The sequence below is a fragment of the Episyrphus balteatus genome, chromosome 2, assembly GCF_945859705.1.
Source record: "Episyrphus balteatus chromosome 2, idEpiBalt1.1, whole genome shotgun sequence".
Taxonomy (NCBI): Eukaryota; Metazoa; Arthropoda; class Insecta; order Diptera; family Syrphidae; genus Episyrphus; species Episyrphus balteatus.
The window spans coordinates 79,873,755-79,885,996 of NC_079135.1; the positions used below are offsets into that span (position 1 = coordinate 79,873,755).

General features: G+C 28.8%; 1 protein-coding gene across 3 annotated transcripts in view; it reads left to right on the forward strand.

Annotated features, from left to right (window-relative positions):
- Positions 1-12,242, forward strand: part of LOC129909918 (partitioning defective 3 homolog B) — a 103,204-nt gene that overhangs the window by 38,553 nt on the left and 52,409 nt on the right. Inside the window, exon 2 of one of the 3 annotated variants that reach the window (XM_055987085.1) lies at positions 2,258-2,328. The exons of the other annotated variants lie outside the window; for them this stretch is intronic. The gene's annotated coding sequence lies outside the window, so the exon portion shown is untranslated. The remainder of the gene's footprint in view (positions 1-2,257; positions 2,329-12,242) is intronic. 3 annotated transcript variants of the gene reach the window in all.

Below are 12,242 nucleotides of genomic sequence, written 5' to 3' on the forward strand. Positions count from 1 at the left end.
TGAAATTTGTACTGTAATTAGGTAATTAAATAAACTATAAATGTACAAAATTTCAATTTATTTCATATTTAAAATTCTGAATAGTTGGCTTTAAAAAATTCTTATTTTTTTTTCTAGACATGGTAGAAATATGATTCATACGTCATAAAAAAGGTGAAATAACCTTTCAGATGATATAAAATTTACTATAGGTTGTCATTTAAAAAAATATATTTAATGGTGTTAAAAGAGAAAAAAGATTGATTTTTTTTTTGCTTTTTTGATGAAAAGTGATTTGGTTTGAAAAAAATAAGCTCTTTTTGTAGATGTTGTATAGACATGGACGATATAAATATTTTGAGCTGAAACAATAAGCTGAAAAATCACAATTTTATCTTTAACAAAATATTCTAAAATGTAAAAAATATTTATAAAAAAAAAAAACTGTCACCGTTAAAAAATGTATTAATAATAATCTCTTCTCAGAAAAGCTAACCAAGAAAAGAAAGTGTGTTTTTTTATTTTGGTTCATATTTTAAATGGTTTGTCTTAACTAAGTACACAAACAGTCTTGAACATTTCCATATTTGGATGTTAACAAAAAAAATTAATTAATTCATTTAGTTTTAATTGCTCTTCAACGAAAGTGGGTATGACAATGAAAAAGGGCGAAAGTAATGAAAGTCGAGCTAAGCTAATTTATTTCTCTTTAAACTTGAAATAATTTTTCTTCTAGAAGTTGTCCGAGATGTTTTGGTTTAAACTTTTTATTTGCACAAAATACATCATGTAAAAAAGATCATCTTTAATGTTACCTAGTTGACCTTACATGACACTTCTTATAGAAGAATTTTCTTTTGAGCAAATAATAGATATGAGCTCTTATAGACAATTTCCTTCAGGTAAAATAAATTGAAAATCAAAGAATTACTATTAAAAAGATGAAGGTAATAAAAACTGAAAACCAAAGCTAAAGTTGTACTTGTGTATGTTTACCCTAAAAAAAAAAACTATTCAAAAGAAAACTAAGAAGACTTCTATGTTAGTACAATAGTGTCTTCTTATCAACATAAGGTCAATCACTTTTCCGTCTTAACGCTTTTCCAAGTAACTATATTTATACTTTTGTTAAATGAAATCGAAAACCCGATTTTTTCAAAGGGATACTAAGTCCGTCCACAGTCCACTGTCATCCCCCACTCGTAGGTTAAATTACAAAAACTCAACAATGCGTGTCTAACAAAGATTCTATCCAATTATTCTTTGAGAATTGAAACATTCTCAGGTGGCTTAACAAGAATTCATACTACACTTTTGTCTGTGATTTCATATCATTGGTTTCAGATTAGCATTTTTTTTGTTATCCATCATGCACTAACATACACGAAGAAGCCTCAAAAGTTATCTTAGATTGATCTAGCCCAATAGTATCTTGTAGTTAACTATCAAGTGTCCATAGTATTTATTGAACAAAAAAAAAAATCAACGTTCTAAGTACATTACCTACCTGAATGGGTAACAAAATCAGATCACCGAACTTATAAGCCAAGCCAAAGGCCATACAATACAATGTACAGTGGACCATCCAATAGCTTAAAGTCGAGGTAAATTCAAAAAAGCTTACATAAACTAGATTTTGTTTTTAACACGAAAAAATGTATAGGTGGCAGGGCACTTTTTTGGGCAGGGCGTGTCAAAGTTTCGATCACAAAATGTATCCAATAAAAATGTCTACTCATATATAAATTGATTTTATGCCATTTTTATTTCCATTTGCTCCCATTGTGTGGTCTAGTTGTATCTTGAATATTAAGGCTATACCCGTACGTGGGAGGCGTAGTACCAGTTCAAAGATGTGAATAAAAAATGAGCTATAAAAGCCCAAATGAAAACGAAAACTATTGTGAAACAAAAGGACAATCTAGCTTTTCAGGGTAACATTAACAAAAAAAAAAAAAAAAAAATAAAAAAACTATCTGTAAAGTTTGTTATTCATGTTGTCTTGTGTTGTGAATGAAAGATCTTATATGGCTTCTTCTTTCCCATTGTCTTGCACCACACATCATTGGTTCATTTGCTTTTGCAGTTTACTATAATATGTGAAGTGAAAGGCGGAATGGAGGCTGATTTTTGCTTCAAGTTATTATATACCTACTCTGTCTGCTATTGTTTAAAATTTAATTTAATTATAAGATAAAAAAATCCATGCATTTTTCCCATTTCTAGACTTTGTAATATCTAATATTTGTTTCCTTTTTTTTTCTTGTTTTTCTTTCAGGTAAGACATACATACCACTCCGGATATTATGGTTACGAGTGATTTTTAAACTCAAGTGAACCCACAGAAGGGTAAATATTTGTGTAAACTAAAATGTTGTGGAATTATAATCTGGGAAATAATTTAGGTTTTGATAGTTTGTTGTTGATAAAGGGTGGGTTACATATTCGAGTTCAGTATCAATTTAAGTAAACATTAACTGGTATATTATTTTAAATTTAAACTGATAAAAAATTGTATGTTTTGAAATATATTCTCGTTTACAGGTAGGCTTGGGAAAATCAAGATATCAACATGATTTCAGATTGTTGATTTTTTTTTCATCAAAGTAATGCCTTCGGTTTGTTTTTATTGCACCTATCTATTTCGTAAGTAGGTTTTTTTGAGATTTCAAAATTGAGTTCTATCGAATCTATCGGTTGTTGGGTTTGATCAAATATTTACAATCTTATCAAATTTTTGATAATTGCATATAATGTATAGAAATGGTTTGTGGCTTGGCTAACAGTTTTGTATAGTAAATTTGTATTAAATGTTGGAAATTCCTTTTTGTAAAAAACATTTGCATGCAAGTTATTTCTTGTAATATTTTTGAAGTGTGCTTGTTCGAAGCCCAAGATAATATTTTATTGTTGTTCTTTCAGGGAATAATAAAATTAATCAAGTTTTAATATTAAACTCAAAATTTAAGCCGAATAAAAAAAAAATATAAAACGTTTCACTGGATAATCAGCAAGCTGATCCCAGACGGTGCTTTTCTCAATAAGTAAAAAAACCAAAAACATTGGCTTTTTGGGACCAATTTCAGATTTGGCTGTCTCTTCGAAAAAAAAACACCCTTTCACCTAATTTGTTTTCATAAAAACTCTTTATTCTTGCTTTCTATCCCAAATTCAACGTTTTCACCAAATTTCATTAGGGTGATCCATCATTTTTGTTTTCACTCAAAAAAAAAAACACCCTTTTAACCGTGAAATTTGTATAGACACTTTAGATTCTTGTTTCTTATCTCAAAAGTAACATAATTCCTGAATTTTAATAGGGTACCACTAGTACTTCTCTAGTATTGCACACTTTTCCAAATATACCCATATTTTCTCTACACCTAAAAAAAACACCCTTTCACATGAAAAAAAATTATAGATTTTTTTTTATTCGTAATCCCCATAAGAAAGAGAACATATTAATTGAATTTCGTGATGGTACCTTTTATACCATTGATTTTATTGGACTCATCGCGGATTTATTTTCCCAAAAAAAATACCCTTTAACCTAAAATATTTGTACAGACTTCTTAGATTCTTAGTTTGTGTTATAAATGATTTTTACCAATGTTCATTGGTGTACAAATTCCGAATTTCATCATTTCTTGAAAAAAAACCCTTTCACTCAAGATAATTTTGTACTTTTTATAGATTCTTAATTCTTATACCAAACAAAACTTTTTCACCAAGTTTTAAAAATTAATAAAATTTAAGTTAGTTGTTATGATACCTTTCTCACACACAACTTAACCTATCAAAAAACACCCTTTCACCAAAAATAATTTTAAGAACTTTATGAATCCTTTGTTCCTGCTTTATTCACAACCTTCATCCCGAATTTCATCAGTGTAGCATGTTTTTCACATGGATTTTGGTTATATTTTACCTGTTGAAGTAAAAAAAAACAAGCACCCTTGTTTTTAATCGACAATAACTTTTTTTAGAGCAATCGTATTGACTTTATTTTTATGTCATTTATAGATTCAGCATCAAAAAATACCTTGAAAACATGTGTCATATGATGATATTCGACTAACAATTTTGTTCAGTATATTTTTGACCTTCACCCCTCCCTCTTGTCCGCGAAAAAATACCCTTCAACCCAACTTTTTTTATAGACTTTTTTGTCCTTGGTTCTTATCCCAAAAGCAAACTTTTTGCCAAGTTCCATAAGTGTAACAATTTTTTTTTTTATTTTTTGATTTTATGTACTTTTTACCTGTACTAGAGGTTGTAAGACTTTAAGTGCAACCGAATCAAAAACAAGCAACTTCAAATAATTAAGTAACATTATAAAAAAACTTTTAGCAAATAAAACCATTCTAATTTTGTATAAGAAGAAAGGGTAAAAACTAAAAATTCTTAAATTTAGGAATGAAAAAAAAAAAACAACAGAAAACTGCCCTCCCAACAAAAAGAGTGAAAATAGACCCCTTCTTTTGATACAAAATGAAACCGACTATGTTATCACACAATTTTTTCTTTTTTTTTCAAATAGTCGTGATTTTGAAATTTTGAAAATGTTTAAGAGTGACCCTTTACCTAATTTTGTTCCTTACTTTTTCCCACTAGTTTTTATTTTTCTAACAGACATATTTGACAAAAATTAAAATTCAAGATGGCGGCCAAAGGCGAATTTCCTAAGTGTTGAAAATTCAACGTTTTAGTTTTTTTAAAAAACTTAAATTTGTGAATTGTACAATTTCATAAATGCACTGGACTATTTCATTAATGATTTGATGCATGTTGAGCTTGTTGAGCCTACAAATTTTTTTAAATTATTGTTTAAATTGTTCCGAAAAATAAAAACTCAAACCTTAAATTTATCATGGTTAACTAACCTTCAAAACCAAGAAGGTTCTTTCATATTTATCCGTTAAAAAAATGAATGGAAAAAAAATCTTTAAAACCCTTGAAAACAAAAAATCTGTATCCAATTTCTATTCTTAAACTACTCTAGGATATAAAACGTAATTAAAAACTCATAAAATCCAAAATTCAGATCACTCTTTTTTTTCCCACAACCGCATCTCAACTCTAAAGGTAATTACTTGAATGTCCACAGACGTAACCACATATAAAAATGTTATTAATAAGGACACCTGAGAATGTCGAATTTCAACTTCCCAAAAGTCATGTTCATAGGTAATACATAAGGAAATATATCTGTAGTTTGTAACGTATAATAATAAATCTCTTTCCCCCTTCTGCTTTTTTTTTTGTTGTTGTTTTATATGACTAACCCATTCCTTAGAAAACTAGACTTCAACATGAATCAGGTAAAAAGAAAAAAAAAACCAACAACAACGAAGACAAAGGGCTTCTCTATAAACTTATTTATACGTGCATCTATTCGATTCAAAATAAAATTTTATCATAATGATTGACGTTTTAATTCCGACCTAGGTTACAAAAAATATTTTGGGGCTCAAAGTTCTCACACTATAGAAATAATTAATGCGCGCCCCCCGCCGCCCTATAACCATGAAGTGAAACAGAAATCGAATAGTTATAGTGATTCAAGATGAAATCTTGTTTTTTTTTTTCTTCTTGAAATGGGTTCTAATCTGAGAGGTAAAAAAAAAAAAACAAATGGGGATTCCTATACTTTGATTGTAGAGATATGACGAAGACAACAACGACATGGCTCTAGCTCCTGGATCGGTCAGTGGCTGCATGATGTTCTAAAAAAAAACCTTGTAGGCTGAAGAAGAATGGAAAGGGAATGTATAATACCCTATTAATTCACTGTTTTTTTTTTTTTTCAAAATAATTAATATGTACGCTGTGATACTATTTATACTCGAAAAAAAACTTGAGATAGGACAAGAACTTGCTTGCTAATTGAGGGTGGAAAGTTTGAAAAAAAAAACAAAAAATAATAAACAGACACAAGATCCCTAATTTACAATTTAAATTTGGGAAAACTTCTTCCACCTGAAGTAACCATCCGCTTATTAGGAAATAATTGTTTAAAAAAAAAATTATAAATTACAGACAAATACCAATTCAAACGAAAAGGGTCTGGGCAAGAAATTAACATAAAATCAAGTAGCTAAATATTTACACGAAATAAATGATATACCATACAAAAGGTTTTTTATTAAGCGGGAAAATTCCTGTATTATTGATTTTAATGCCTATTTTATATTTTTGGAAGCTGAATACGAATTTGAAGTTTTTCCTAGGCATCCATTAAATTTCTACAACTCAAGGCATATCTATCACTTAGTGATAACATCTTTAGGCCTTAATAGTCCATATTCATTAAACAAATCCTTTTTCGATGAGAAAGTCTAATCAATTTACTCTTAACCTTTTGGTTTTTGACGAAAAACTGTTTAACAACCCTGACTAAAAAAAAAAACAAACCTTGCATACCCTACTACAAATGGGTTATAAAAATAACCTGTTTCATCCAAAGAACCTTGAACGCGAAATCAACTTTGAATCTTAAATAATAAAGAAAGGATCTCAATATTTTGTATCTATCAACTTCTTCTTTGAAAACCTTATTCCCGAAGCCCGGGAATAAACGGTTGCACAGAAGGAAAAAGACTCATTTTACCAGGGTTGTTATTATTATTTTTTTTTGTATCAAAGCAAAAGTTTAAAAGTTAAAGTCATAAAAAATATAGATACATTGTGGCTCTAAAAATGTAAATGGAAACATCTCATACTTATTATAATGTTTTAAATTAAAGCAGGTATGCTCAGGACAATTACATCATAAGTTAATTCTTTTGGAAAAAAAAACGTGTGAATTGTTACCTTGACCAAGGCTTAATTAGATTTGTTTTCTTTTTGTCGAAAAAATTTTCATTAGAATCTATTAGGAATATCAAAGAGAGATTCTATGGAACTCGTTCTGCCATAGGAAACAAAGAACAAAACTTTTCCGCAAAATTCATTTCCGAGATAAATAAACTAAGATCCATTCACAATTTAGTAATTCGATTCCCAGGATAAACACAATTATGAAATAATCCCCATAATGCCATCATAAATACTTTAAGAAATAAATAAATTTTTTTTTTTTTCATATAACAACACTGCACTTGATTGCAACCAGGGAGATTCTCAGAGACAGAGTTAAAACAAAAAGTGGAAAAGCGCGCGTGCATATACTATAGAGACTGTGAAGAATTACGACAGGTGCACATTTGTATTTAATTCTCCCCATATCTCTATATGTACCTGTGTCTTCCTTACGGAAAGAGTTCTATCCGTATATCGTCGTCGTCATCATCATAAGAATCTTCGGTCGGTGTCGGTCGCCCCGTGTCGTCGTCGCCATAGTCGCCATGCCGCATAACCAATCCATAAACAGGCTCCGACTTTCTGTTGTTATTATTTTTTTTTTTTTTTATAAATTTTATTCTTTTGTTTTGTTACAACAAGGGTTCCTCCATTGAGATAAGATAACTTGACCAAACCAAATTCAATATGGCATAGATATTATACATACTTACACTCCACACAACATACGAGTAAGATACACCTGAGAATTGAAAGACAAAAGACTTGAGATTATTTTCACTCTTGTGTTGTTGTTCCTCGGGGATATGAATAACTTGCTGCTGGCTGGCTGGATGACTGAATCTGTGGAACTCCATGCACTAAAACATGTTATTTGCATTTTATTTCATTTTGTTCTTGGAGACTTTCTTATCTCATGTTGCAACCCTAGGTGTTGCGGCTACTTATGGGAAGTTAGAATGCTACTGCAGCGTCAGCTGGAAATTCATATCCATAGATTTACATTCATCGCGGAGCGAGCGTTAGGTATTGTGTTTTATTGTTTTTTGTCGAGTCATTGGCTTTGTGTTGATTACTTTAATTATATTACTATACTCGAGCTTGTAGCTTATTATGGAATGGAAGCATCAAATTCTATTATAAATGTAATATGAAGATGTCCGTCGATTGCAGACGATAAAAAAAAATTATAATAAGAAATCGCGGAACTTTTCTAAGAATTTTGTTTTGTAATTATTTATGAGAACTTTTGAGATGATTAATTTTAATTTTTGTATCTATGTAGCTTCAAAAATGTTTTATGTAATCTTGATTTTAACTTGCTATACACTATTAGTTGTTCTCATAAAAACACTGCAGTATTCCCAAAATTCATTGTATTGATTGTAAACTCCACGTCTTCACATTACTCCTTATTACAAATAATCTGTTATATCAATGAATAAAAAATTGCTATAGGTACAGTACCTTGCCATATTATTAGGCCCAAGCGAAAAAAATACAATTTTTTGCTTCATGTTGCTGATTTTTTAAAGTTTTTGTCGAAATATCCTGAATTTTTTGTTGTCTCATTTACTTACTCTTATCATGTAGATACGGACTGACTTAAAAAAAATTAAAGAATTCAAAAATGTTGATAAAAAATAACGTGCAAAAGGGAATAAGCTCCAAAAGAGGTTTTCTATGGAATTCATGACCGGAATATTTCCAGACGGGTCCAATAATTAAATTTTTGTATCGAGGAATAACGTGACATTCTTAACTTTATGACAAAAGCCCCATCTTGCATAAATAGTGAGGCTCTGATCGTCTGGTTATTACGTAAGATTCTAAGATTTTTGGTAGTTTATTCTTTCGTAGAAGACCAGACGAGCAGACCTTCACAGTATGTTATTCCAACTTTTTTTAAGTCAATCCGTATCTACGTGATAAGTGTAAGTACATGAGACAAAAAAAAATTTAAGATATTTCGACAAAAACTTTAAAAACTGAGCAACATGAAAATTTGTAGTTTTTTTGCTTGGGCCTAATAATATGGCAAGGTACTGTATGTACATATTTTCATTTCGGGATGTTAATTTTTGTTTTTGTGATTTTGGCTTCACTTTTAAAATAGTTCGAATTTTAGCTGAGCTCTCAGAATGAAAATGGCTGAATTGAATTCAAGAAGAAAAGAGCTTTTGGGAGGTCTTTTATGCTTCAATACACCCACAAAAACACTGATGAGACTCAAACTAATCCAGTCAGCTATTCTTCTGTTTTATTTTATAGAATTTTGGAAAAAAATAAAGGATCAAACTTTTTTGATTTAGACACACTAAGTGGTTTTGAAATTACATATAAGTATATTTTTGAATTTTTTTTTGAGCGTTTAATTTTTCAAAAAAAACCTTCAAAACGTCCTTTCTTCTTGTAAATCATGTAAAATATAGAAAACAAAATAATTTAAATCATCATAGAGAATTTAATCAAAATTTTTAAAGGTACCTTAAATTTTCTCTCGTGCATGCTGAGATATTGATGATTAAAGACAAAACGATAATTTCCGTTCAAAATTCCATTTCTTAACAAGAAGTAGTCAAATTTAGATATTTAAAATAAGAAATTAGAATTAAATAAGCATGTTCTGCGGTCCAAATGGCAAATAAGCCAGACAAAATTTTTCTATAACTAACTATAAAAGTGAATCTCTGTGAGTGAGACTGTACCTAAGTTATGTACATAATATTAAAGGGTTATATCTAGTTGTAAGTGCAAAAAAAACGTTCTTTTTTATGGTTTTTTTGTGAAGAGGCATTTAATTATATAAACATTAAGAATATACATGTAGCAAATTTAATGTTTTAAAATAATTAGCTGTGTATTTAAAAAAATATTGGGTTCCGTTATATTTGTAGTAGATCTCCTAGACGACCCCAAAAAAGCAAGATCTGATCCAAATCACCTAAAATTAAAAAAAAAAAACAAAAGATTCATTTCCAGGGTAGACCAATGCAGGTAATGAACGAAGGAATAGTCAAAATTTTGATTTTTGACAAAATGGCGGCTTCCCAAAGAAAAAAAAATCGTATTTTCAAAAACCTTATTTCTTCGTTCATTACCTGGAAAAAATATCTTAAAAAAAAATCTGTAAAAGTTGCAAGCCGATCACTCCAGCCGTTTCGGAGAAATTTTGCTCACCGACTTTGAAAACACAGTTTCGAGAAAAATGCGTTTAAAAATTTTTGGGAACCATGTGAACTTACCTAGTTAAAAAGTCTTCACAAATACGTATTTTTTCGGAAACTAACTGTTGTATCAATGTGGAATTTGCGGACAACATTCTTATATTATGTGTACATTCAAAATATGCCAAAAAAATTATTTGATTTTTTTTTCAAAATTACAACTAGGTATAATCCTTTAAGCACTAAAATCTCCAAATGGCAAAAATGGAATCGTCCTTTGATAAATATTTGATATCAAACGAAAAATGAAAAAAAAACCGTTATTTCACTTTGATCAAAATTGTTGTAAAATTATTGTTTCCATTGATATTTTTTGAAAAAAAAAAAAAAAACCAAACGTATTATAACATATTCAAATATAACGACTCAAATCTTAATCCAAATCACAACTAGTGGTTTGTGTATATGATTTTCAACTGTTATACTGTGTATTTTTTGTACTAAAAAGTTTTTGTACATGCTTATCTTTTACCAAAACCAATATAATGTTCTATTACATTAATTCACAGCAGTTGGGTTCATGTTCTTGCTAAGTTAATGTTTTAACCACATATTCAATGACGTTTAGTACATTATGTTAGTTTTAAGTATGGTAATGTAGTTCACTGGTTTGGATTATTGACAAATATTCAAAAACAAAGAAATAATTTTTTTTATAGATACTTCAAGCCGAATATAAACTATAGCCGTGTTCTATTGTTAACTCAGCATTTTACTGAGCAAAAATTGTACACCGTAAACAACAATAAGCGATTACTAATTAATTACAATCATTTTCTGTCGAAGAATCAAAAATGTATAGGGATCGGGTCAAAATTCTGGCTACAAAATTCTGCTTTTCAAAATTGTGCTTTTTAAAATTCTGCTTTTCAAAATTCCGCTAGAATTATACTTGAACAAAAAAAATTCTGCCAATTCTGTTTTTTTTTTTTTTTTATAGCATATGCGCTGACTAAAGAAAAATACATCTCATTAATATAATTCAAAATTGGTACTTTCCTAAATTTTTTTGTTTAAGTGTCGCAAATATTTTTTAAAACGCATAGACTGAATTTCTTTCAAATAAAATCTATAACTTATTAGAACCGATGTTGTTTGATACAAAATATTCCTTTTCTTATTCAAATTTTTGAATATTCATCTTTATTTTATAAATTAAAAAAAAATTGAATTATTTTCGGAAATGTTTAGTATTAAAAACCTTTTTTTTTTAATATTTTCGAATTTATTCATTTATAAAACAAAAATTAATATGCATTCAAAGAATGACAAATTATGTAGGTAAGTTATCAAATATAAGTAGATAACTTTTCAAGAAGATGATTTTACAGAATTTTGCAAAAAATTAAAAAAGGGTTTGGAAAACATTTTAACATTTTCCAAACCCTTTTTTAATTTTTTTGCAGAATTTTTAAAAACAGAATTATGAAAAGCAGAATTTTGAAAAACAGAATTTTGAAAAACAGAATTTTGAAAGCAGAATTTTGACAAAAGAATTTTGACCCCAATCGGTAAAAATATCCACATTCATGCTTGAACCGAAGTTGACTCGCAGCTAATCCGCCGAAATCGGTGGGTTAAATTCCTGATCCGAGGCTGAACCACGTTTGTACAACTGGTCCTTAGCAATCATTTGTTGGTGTTTACCGTGCAAAGTTTTAGTGAGCTTTAAGGTGAAGAAATATAACAAAAATATGTTTTTATTTTCAAAAATGAGTGTTGTATGACAAACACAAATATGAAATAAAATTTTTTGAAAAATTGCTTTTTGAAAAAGGTAAATGAATAAATAAGAAGGTGAGAACTTTATTATTTAAGACGATGTGGTAAATATTTTATGAGGCAAATAAAATGTAAATTTAAGGATTTTTTTTGGAAGTTCTTCCGAATTTGAATATGCCAATGTCAATACAAAATATTTACTTAAAAAAAATTAAATGCAAAATGTGTGCATTAAATGTTTCTTTTTTTTTTTTAATATTTAGGTATCGGAATTCTTATTTTTAACGCATACATTAGTTATTTCAATACAATAAATTGAAGCTAATTTAATGCCAAACTGTCAAAATTGTTAGAAATTCGACTTACATATACCACAAACAAAAATAAATTAATGCACACATTTTGCAAAGGTTTTTTTTTTTCATTGCAGAAAATTTTTAATTTATAATACCCAAAAATTTTTTAATGAATTTTTTGTTTATTCGCGATAAAATTTTTTTTAATTGACCCGCC